Here is a 10,064-nt window from a genome sequence, read left to right as displayed (position 1 = left end):
GACCGGAAGCGGCGGGCAGGCGGGGCGGCGTGGGGCCGGCCCTCCCTCACATGCGCGAGCACCGTTTGGCTAGAAAAGCGGAGAGCTGTAAAACCGTGGGACGGCCCAGAAAGCACCCTTTCCCGACACACGGGGAGGCGGGGCAGAGGGGAAGGGCGGGGCGGGGCGGGAGACGGCGCGGAGGCTCGGCGCCCCTGGGCCCGGTCGGACGGTCGCGCGTGGGTTCTAATACTATTTCCCCGACTGTAAAGGTGGCGTCGGTCCTCTAAGGGGCTTTGGAAAGCTGCACGCACAAAGAACTTTTCAACCTCTAACCCTTTAACTTTCCCTTGCAGATTAAAAAATAAATCTGCAATTTTTTTCTTAGAAAATTCTTATCATGCTATATTTGAGGTTTTATAGCCTGTTTTTTTTTTTCATGTAATATTATTTTGTGAGCAATTCCCCGTGTTCTTCAATATTCTTCAAAGTCATTGCCGCACACCTAGGCAGCCCATAATTATCGTGCTGCTCTGTTGATGGACATGGCGTGTGTGCGCTAAAAGAGCACTTTAACGCCCCTCTTGGTCCCCATTTCTGAACCTTCTTCTTAGACTCCTTTTCTAGAGATCACAGGAAGGGAAACTGCCCCCGCCGCTTGTCTCCCACCGAGAGGCTGTGGGCGGGCCGTCGCCTCTCAGCGTCAGCTGATTGGAGCACGGGAGGACATCTGACACAAGGGCAGCCAATCCTTGCCGAAGACCTCCCACTTGCATAGTTTGGAAGGATGATTGGGCCAATCAGATTCCCTTCTCAAGTGTTCAAACAAGGAAATGCTGAGAGTCAAGCTAAGAGGCGGTCTTGCCCGAAGATGACTGGGATATAGAAAGGAAATTAGCAGGAGCTCCCAAGTCCTGTACGTGGAGGTAGCACGCTGAGAAACAAACCCCTGCTGACCCCGGGCTGTGCACTTCCCAAGGCTGGGATCTTTACACTTTCCTGGGCTTCTGTGTATGTATAGCCTCTTAATTTGTCTTTAGATAACGAATTTACTTTCATTTACAGTAACCCAACTGATTGGGCAGATTCTTACAGGTATAAAAACATGATTAAAATATAGGTATATTTTAAAAGTTCTTAGTGGCTGTGCTAAATTGCATTTCAAGAATGTAATTTAATACGTAAACAATACATGAGTAGAAGTCATCTTGATCTGTTTTCTGTGCTAACGTCGACAGAGAGAAACTCCAAGTGCAGTATCAGAAGTACTAAGCGTCCACTGTTTGTTCTGTCCCTGCCCAACTCCATCCCAAGTCAGGCCCACTCAGACACCTGGGGTACAGGCTGAACCCGCAGTAAATCCAACTGCTTGGCAGGTCCCATTTCTTCAGCTCTGCCTCTAAGAACAGACTGTCACCAGCTGATACTGGTCACCTGATTTCTTGCCCATTTGTAGCTAGCTTTGTACTTGGACCTTTGGCTTGTCCTGAAAGGTGTTTCTTGGATATAGTCCAATCAGGATGTGACCTCATTAAACTTAACATTTTAATCAATCCCAACTTCAGCATGTTTACATCCAAAGTTGATAATGCAGAGTAACATCTAAGGGAAGTAATTCCTTTATTAATTCTTCCCTGAAAATCTCTGAGTATACAAATTCTATTTAAGACTTTTAAATTATTTTTTTCCAGTATATAAAAACATTAGTTTATTTAAAATTTCCTTCTAGATTTTTACTTAATTTGTTTTTTAAAAAGTTGGAATGTACAGTAAAACAAAAGTAAAGAGGCAGGAAATAAAGTCTCAAATCTCGGTACCCAGAAGCAACTATTGATAATTCTTTACATTTCTCTAACCTCAAAGATTTAAAAACATTTTTGAATAGGTAATATATACATGATCCAAAATTCAAAAGGTACAAAAGGTATCCATTCCCTTCCTCTCACCCCATTCTCTTCCTCAGAGACAATCTCTATTACCAGAGACATCCTATATGTTTACACACATATGTGAAATGCTGAAGACCCTTGATATTTTCCTAAGCTATCTCTACACCCCAGCCGGAGCAACTCAGGCTGGGGGCAGGGAGTAGCTGAACGGAAAAAATCTGCTTAATTTTTTTCTGATGGGCTGAATTCCTGGGAATAACCATAAAGCTAGGCTAAGAATAAGGTAAGAATAAAGTTAGTTAAACATGTGTCTCCCTAAAGCTAAACGAGGTCTCAGGGCCACCAGATGTTTGTTCCTCAGTAAATGGCTTAAGAAAGTATCAGAACAACCATCTAAGGTGTTTTGCAGGAACTGCTATCAACAGGAAGCCTCCTTTGAAGCAGTATCCTCCAGACCTGAAGGGGTCGAGGAGGACATGAGTCACAATGCCAGGGGTAGTTGTGCCGACTTTACCCCAAACCAGTCAGACTCCCACATGACTCCTAGGATGCCCACTCATGATTCTGCTTTATAAATGCTTGTGATTTTAAGTTATCTAGAGTTGGAGGTCTTCAAACTCCTTTAGCTGGCTCAATCTCCTTGACTGGCCATTCAAAACTAAATGCTGTTCTCTGTCACTGCAAACTTTGGCATGAGAGACTTTTTAGTCATTTGGCATGGCGGACACCGAACCCCCTCTTGGTTCAGTAACCTGTATGTGTAGACATAATTTTTTTTCCTCACAAATGTTGCATTCTCTAACTCGGTTCTGCATTTTGCTTTTTTCTTGGAGATCTTTCCATATCAATTTATTGCCTTTTAAAATAGTTTTATGGTGTTCTATTTTACTGGTAAACCCACAATTTATTTAACCAATCCTTAACTGATGGACATTTGGACTGGCTCAGTATTTTACTATTATAAACAGTGTTTCAGTGTCTATCCTTTACATACTTCTTTTGGCATGTGGAATAAATCTACAGTGTAAATTAGTGGAAGTGGAAATGCTGGGTCAAAGCATATGTAATTATACCAGACACTGCCAGGTTGTCCTCCACAGAGGCTGTGCCATTTACATCTCTACCAGCAGTGTGTCAAGGGCTAGCTCTTTTTTAATGAATCATTTCTTTGCATAATTGAAGAATGGCTATACACATTTTTTTTCATTTCCCATTATATCAAAAGTATTTCTCACATCAAAACTATTCACAAACAACAACAAAAAAATCCTTTAAAATTATATGTTCATTTTAAAAGATAACCTTGCTAGTTAATTCTTACCTTTTGAATATAGATCCTTCAATGTATATGTATTTATATACTTGTGTGTGTTTTATATTTGTGTATGTATATGTATATCTGTGTATGTATATTCATTTAACAAAAATGGTATTGTACTGTTCCTAACCTGCTTGTAAAATTTTAATATATTGTGAACATTTTTCCCTGTAACAAAATACGATTACAAGGGGCCGGCCTGTGGCTCACTTGGGAGAGTGCGGTGCTGATAACACCAAGGCCCCGGGTTCGGATCCCATATAGGGATGGCCGGTTTGCTCACTGGCTGAGCATGGTGCTGACAACACCAAGTCAAGGGTTGAGATCCCCTTACCGGTCATCTTTTAAAAATTAAAAAAAAAAATACGATTACATCACTGGATTTTTTCCAGTTTTGCTATTATAAATAATACTATGATGATCTTTGTGTATGGAATTTTGATTTTCTAAATATTTCCTTAGGTCACAGGGTATGTATATTATAGCTCAGTTGGTTTGAGTGTGGTGTTATAACACTAAGGTCAAGGGCTGGGATCCCTGTACCAGTGAGCAGCCAAAAAAAAAGAAAGAAAGAAAGAAAAAGAGTATGCATATTTTAAAAGTTCTTAATACATATTGAGATTGCTGTCCAGAAAGGCTGGGTCAGTATCTGTCTTCCCAGGAGCAGGACAGAAGTCAGACTGTCCTGCCACACTCTAACCAGTATTAGTGGCATGCTTTCACAGTGGTCACACTTTCATGTGAAGGCTATTAAGAGCTATTGACAATTTTAAGTAGGCAAATCACATAACCAGATTTGCATTTTCAATTCTGACTTCAGGGCCAAATAGCTGTCAACCTCACATGGCCCCTAGGAGGCATTCGAGATAACGGTGACTCTGAGTAAAGTGACCCAGTTTTGGATGGAGAGACTAAACAAGCAGGGGTCTGACTTGCTTGGAGAAAACAATTCAGGGCCTCATCCGACAGGTAGAGGGAACAGTCACTGGGCAGTGCGTCCCAACATCTTTTCTGTCCAGGACTTTCAGATATGCTAGTCCCTGTGTTTAATGCCTAATCACTCTTTAGGTCTCAGAAGAACAGCAGCAGCTAAGGTTTCTTTGCTATGCACCTTCATGTGTTGTCTTGTTCAGTTCTCAGATGCTGGGACCATTCATCTCCCACATTACAGATTAAAGCATTGAGGCAGAGAAAGGTTGAGCACCTCACCTAAGGTTACACGGCTGTCACTCTAGCTTCAAACAAGGCGACCAGCCTGTGCTCTCCACCACTGAGCTTCCCTGCCTCAGACCACTTCCCTGGACCACCAGCTGCACTCTGGGAGTAGCTTCCGAGCCAGACCTCACAGAGAGCTGTTGTTTGTAGGACAATTTGAAGACATCAGGTTCTTGAGTATTTAAAGAAAAAAGTTCCAAATTTTTCTATTTCCTACTTTTCTCAAAAGACTGAGAGCTGACATGTTCGATGGTAAGCTTCTTGAGGGCAGGGCCCATGTAATTATCTCTGTATAAGACAGTGCCTTCCACAGTGATCGGCACTTGGGTGCTCCAGTCAGTGACTATGGTATTAAATAGAGCACGTCTTCCCCAGATTCAAGTTCTGATAAATAGGCCACAAAGAAAAATCAAAGGACTTACACTGAACTAATTCCACACAGACTTTTACATTGTGTCTATGTGTTTTGGAAACAATGTAAAAATATGGCATTGCATCTGTAAGGTGTTTTCAGAGCATTTTTATATTCATTTTTGATAACAGCAACCTGCCCAGGCTCTGTGCTAAGTGTTTGACATACACTGTATCATTCTGCAAATCGTTTTTCATAAGAACTTGAGCCACTAGCAGGGTGGCTATTATTATTCTTGGGTTGGTTTTTTTTTTGTTTGTTGTGGGTTTTTTCCCCAGGGGAAGAAGCTGCAGTTTAGACTGCCTGTGGGCCGCCCTTTTACAGAGGGTGCTCTAGCCAGGATCTCCTTTGGCTTGTGGAGATATGCCAGCTTCAGGCCAGGCCCCCAGCTTCCTGGTCTATTTTCCCCCGTTGTTCCTTGGATCTGAACACTCTTTAAGGATTCAGAGGAAGTGCAGCAAGTTGATTCTCATGTACCGGGAGAAGAGAAAGTAGAGGCAGCGGAACCAGAGGAGCTGGCTGCGGTAGCAGGACATGGCTCTTGTGGCCTGCGCCACTTCTTTGCTGGTGAGCACAAAGAGGACATTCTGGATGTGAAGCAGAGACAAGGGCAGATCCAGAGGGAGACATACTTGCACAGCACGTTCACAGACTCAAGTGTGAGCACAGAGCACCCTTTAGGTACTTCCCTTCCAAGTGGAGGGCCCTCACGGCTGCTTACAGAGCGACATGATTGCCGTGACCACTTACTCCTCCCACATCGAAAGTCACCCCCGGGATGATGTCATACACTTCCACATGCTGGAGGAGGATGCTGGCTACCTGCTCCGTGTCCCACTGAGCTCCATGGTCATCTGGGAAGTCCATTTAGGTCTGAGATCATTTTTGTGAGTGTTGTGAGAGAAGGGTCCAACTTCATTCTTTTACATGAGGATATCTAGTTGTCCCAGCACCAATTGTTGAAGAGACTATTCTTTTCCCATTGAAGTGTCTTGACGCTACTGTTGTCAATAATCATTACACCGGAGGGTGGAATCCCCAAAACATCACAGCTCTGCAAAAGTTCTTTCTTATGAATCTCTCCTTGACTGTAGTAATTTCCTGCAGAGAAGCAAAGCAGAGAAACCTGGTGCCTCAGGCAGGCCAAGCCAAGCACTGTGGGAGCAAAGACCATGGCTTCATCATTGGGGTGTGCGACCACCAGGAGGGTCTGGCTTCCGGCTCCCAGCAGGCCTGAGCGCTCTCAACTCTTCATTCGTTCTGACCTGTTTAAGACTTGAAAAACACCAGTATCTATTTCAGGAACAAAATTTGTCCAGCTTCCAATGAGCACCCCCCACCACCACCACCTTTTTTCCTTGTACATCCTTTAGGGCAGTGGAAATGATGTATAAGCTAGATGTACATGACTCACTTTTCCCCTTAATTCCCTTACAACACCTTCCTATCGTATACCAAAATAAATGTGTGAGGATTACAATGTCCATGAAAATTTTCTTTATTCACCATTTGATTGTCTACATCTTATACCATTTTGCAACACAGAAATTACACTAAGTTGTTTTTACATCTTGATTCTTTGCATTTAACTTTTAACCAAAGAATTTGCACAGGTGTGATGTTTCGTTATGGTAACAGCAATTTGTAAAGAATAGTGCGTGATGACTAAAACTTGAGTATAGAGTTCAGGGTCTCATTCGATCACTGGATAGCATTTGCCAATGTGGCAAAACAGATTACAACTCGTGTGAAATGCAAATCAAAACATCAATGAAATTCCATGTTATACTTTCCAGACTGGCAAAAATAAAAAAAGACAATATCAAATATTGGATAGGATTTGGAACAACTGGAACATTTATTCACTGCTCATAGGGGTGTAAATCACTATAACCACTTTGGAAAACAATTTAGCATTATCTCTTACAGCTGAATGTTCATATACCTGTGATCCAGCAGTTCCTTTCCTGGTTGTATTCCCTGATGAAACTTCTGCACAAGAAACAAGTTCAGTGATGTGTATAGCAGCGCTATTTATGCAGCAAAAAGATGGAACTAATCCAAATGTCTATCAGTGCATACATAGATGAGTTGTGGTATAATCATACAGTGTTGTATATAAAAGTGGAAAGAAAGCTGGTGACCCAAATGATAAAACTGAGTTTGCTCTTGTATTAGAGCAACAGATAAACAGTTTAGTGAAATATGGTTCAAACTGAAAACATCAGTGTGAGTGCCGGCCGGTGGCTCCCTTGGGAGAGCGTGGTGCTGACAACACCAAGTCAAGGGTTAAGATCCCTTTACCGGTCAAAGAAAAAAAAAAAAGAAAGAAAACGTCAGTGTGAAAGCGCTCGGAAACATAATCTTGAGAGAAAGAAGCAAATCAAATACATACAGTATGATTCCGTTTATATAAAGTCAAAGGCAGGGAAAACCAAACAGTATCTTGTGTAGAGACACAAACATCTATGGTAAAACAGTGAAGAAGAGAAAGTGAATAATAGTCACAACATTGAGCATGATGGTGACCTCTGAAAGGGGAGGGAAGCGGGTGGCATTCTAGACTCTGAAAATTATTGTCGTCATGGGGCTGGCAGGGTAGCTCAGTTGTTAAGAGCATGGTGACGATAATACCAATGTCCGGGGTTTGATCCCTGTACCCGCCAGCCGCCAAAAAAAATAAGCCAGTGTCATCCTTTCTCTTACACTGGTACAGTCCGTTAATTTTATCACTCCTCTTTATAGCTTACATATATTTTATAAAAATTTTTAATCCATTTCATATTTAATAAAAACAAATTTTTAAAACCTGGATGAATTACTACCAGGGTTAGCATATTTTACATGTACATCCTCATTGTGGTATCATCATAATCTCAAGGATTTTCTACAGACTTAGTTTTTCATGTTGTTTGTATAGTTTGGACTATAATACTGCTTTTTAGACTCAACCTGTCACTCCTCAGCGTAGTGGTCTTTTGCTGTATTATCCACTGTAGAGGGTTAGAAATCTTGATTCCTATTTGATTATTAGATCGGGTTTTTAGGTAATGCATGTATGGGACAAAAGCCCTCGGATAGGAGGCTAGAGCTTACAGCTAGGGGGCAAGAGCCCATGGAGTCAACTCTAATCACTGTTTAGGTAAGGGATTGTATACACTGATTGTTAGTATAATGGGTTCATTGGAAGATTTTGTGAGAAGGAAACTTACACAGGACTAAAGCCTTTAATGTGAACAAGAGAACTGAAGCAAAGCAGGGATTGTTCTGAGGGCAATAACCCTTAATACAGCAAAACTTAGATGATAGGAAAATATGTGAGTTAAGATTTCCAAGGACATTCTGCTAGGTTAGTTAGCACATGGGGGTCGTTCCACATTTGGCTTTAAGCTGTTTAAGTTTCTTAAGAAGTCAGGCACTTTAATGATTATAATATTGTTTCTTTTGCACATCACATAGTTTAGATTTATGACTCCTTTGATGGTATATTGTTTAAACTATTTTGAACCATGCACGCTTGGATGAAAATTGTTACATAGCCAGTTTCTTTATGTTCTTACTATGATTGATTAACCATTTGTTTTTCTTCTGTAGCATCCTTGTCTTTACAGTAAAAACTGAAGCAAAAACCGACTCGGGGCTGCACCTTGCTTCTCCTTCCTAAAAGGAGTCATCCTGATGCAATCCCTTTGGGCTTCTCATTGCACTGATATTTGCTTTGAGTAATCTCTTTTGCATCTCTGTTACACAGCGAGAGGTGTGACAATCCGCTCCAAACCTGTAGTAGGCCTCCAGTAAAATGGTGCTCCGATGATCTCTGCCTCCTGGTATTCATGCACTTGGGTACTCCCCGCCCCTTGAATGTGGGCTGGACCTAGCCACTCACCTCTAACAAGCAGATATGACAAAAGTGGTATGATGTCACCTCAGAGATTAGGTTACAAAAAGACTGTGGCTTCTGTCTCGGGTGCTCTCTCTCACTTTCCTCACCCACTGTAAGGAAAACCAGCTGCCATGTTGCAAGCTGCCCTATGGAAAGGCTTGTGCATCAAGGAACTGATGCCTCTGGATGTTATGAACCAAATGTTTGTGTCCCCCCAAAATTTACACGTTGAAGCCCTAACTTCCAATACGATGGTATTTAGAAGTGGGGCCTTTGGGAGGTAATTAGGTTTAGAGGAGCTCATGAAGGTGGGGCCTTCATGATGGGATTGGTGTCCTGTAAGAACAGGAAGAGAGACCAGAGCTGTCTCTCTCTCCACAATGTGAGGACACAGCAAGAAGGTAGCCATCTGCAAGATAGGAAGAGAACCCTCACCGGGAACCAAATCTGCTGACACCTTAGTCTTGGACATCCCAGCTTTCCGAACTGTGAGAAATAAATGCCTGTTGTTTAAGCCACCAGTCTGTGGTGTTTTATTACGGCAGCCCATGCTGACTAGTACACCCGCTAGCCAACAGGTGGCTATGACCAGAGGCCTGTCAACAGCCACATGAGTGAGTGAAAGCAAATCTCCCAGTTGAGCCTTAAAATGCCTGCAGGCCAACACCGTGATTGTAGCCTTGTGAGACACCCTGAGTCAGAGACACCCAGCTAAACTACATCTGGTTTCCTGACCCACAGAAACTCTTTAGTAGTAAATATTTGTTGTTTCAAGCCACTGAGTTTGGGGGTAATTTGTTAGCAGCAATAGATAATTAATAGAGAATCTCTTTCTTTTTCTGGGAACAGTTCCCTTGTTTGGGAGAACCATATCACTTCCACCACTCCTTCACCTTAGGGTGTGAATGGCTGCTGCCATCATCTTATGTGATTCTTTCTTCCAAGCCACAGTGACTGGTCAGTGAGTGGACACCTGACCCAAACTGGACCAACCATAGCCTGTTACAGACATTGTAGGTTGCCGACCCAGCATCTGTTTTCTCTTTTCTCCTTCCTAGTAGAACCATACTCATAGAGACTATCAGCCAGATAGAATAAAGTTAATGTACAGAAAAAAGTGGCAAAGAAAAACACACAGAGGGCCGGCCCGGTGGCGCACTGGATAAGTGCGCCGCTTGGGAAGCGCAGTGGCGCTCCCGCCCGAGGGTTCGGATCCCACATACAGACCGGTTCCCGCTCACTGGCTGAGCGAGGCGCGGGAGCAAGACTGATGGTTGCGATCCCGTTGCTGGTACCCGGTCCGGTATCGGGGCAACACTGAGGGTTGCAATCCGTTGCCGGACACGGAAAAAGACAAAAGACAAAAAA

General features: G+C 42.8%; 1 pseudogene; it reads right to left on the bottom strand.

Moving 5' to 3' along the window:
* Positions 1 to 5,256: 5,256 nt before the first annotated feature.
* On the bottom strand, positions 5,257 to 6,200 carry LOC103598277 (annotated as a pseudogene).
* Positions 6,201 to 10,064: the final 3,864 nt, after the last annotated feature.

Source organism: Galeopterus variegatus, unplaced genomic scaffold (assembly GCF_000696425.1).
Source record: "Galeopterus variegatus unplaced genomic scaffold, G_variegatus-3.0.2 Scaffold2555, whole genome shotgun sequence".
NCBI classification, from domain to species: Eukaryota; Metazoa; Chordata; class Mammalia; order Dermoptera; family Cynocephalidae; genus Galeopterus; species Galeopterus variegatus.
The sequence above is the reverse complement of the archived record's forward strand: the minus strand, read 5'-3'. Positions and strand labels throughout refer to the sequence as shown.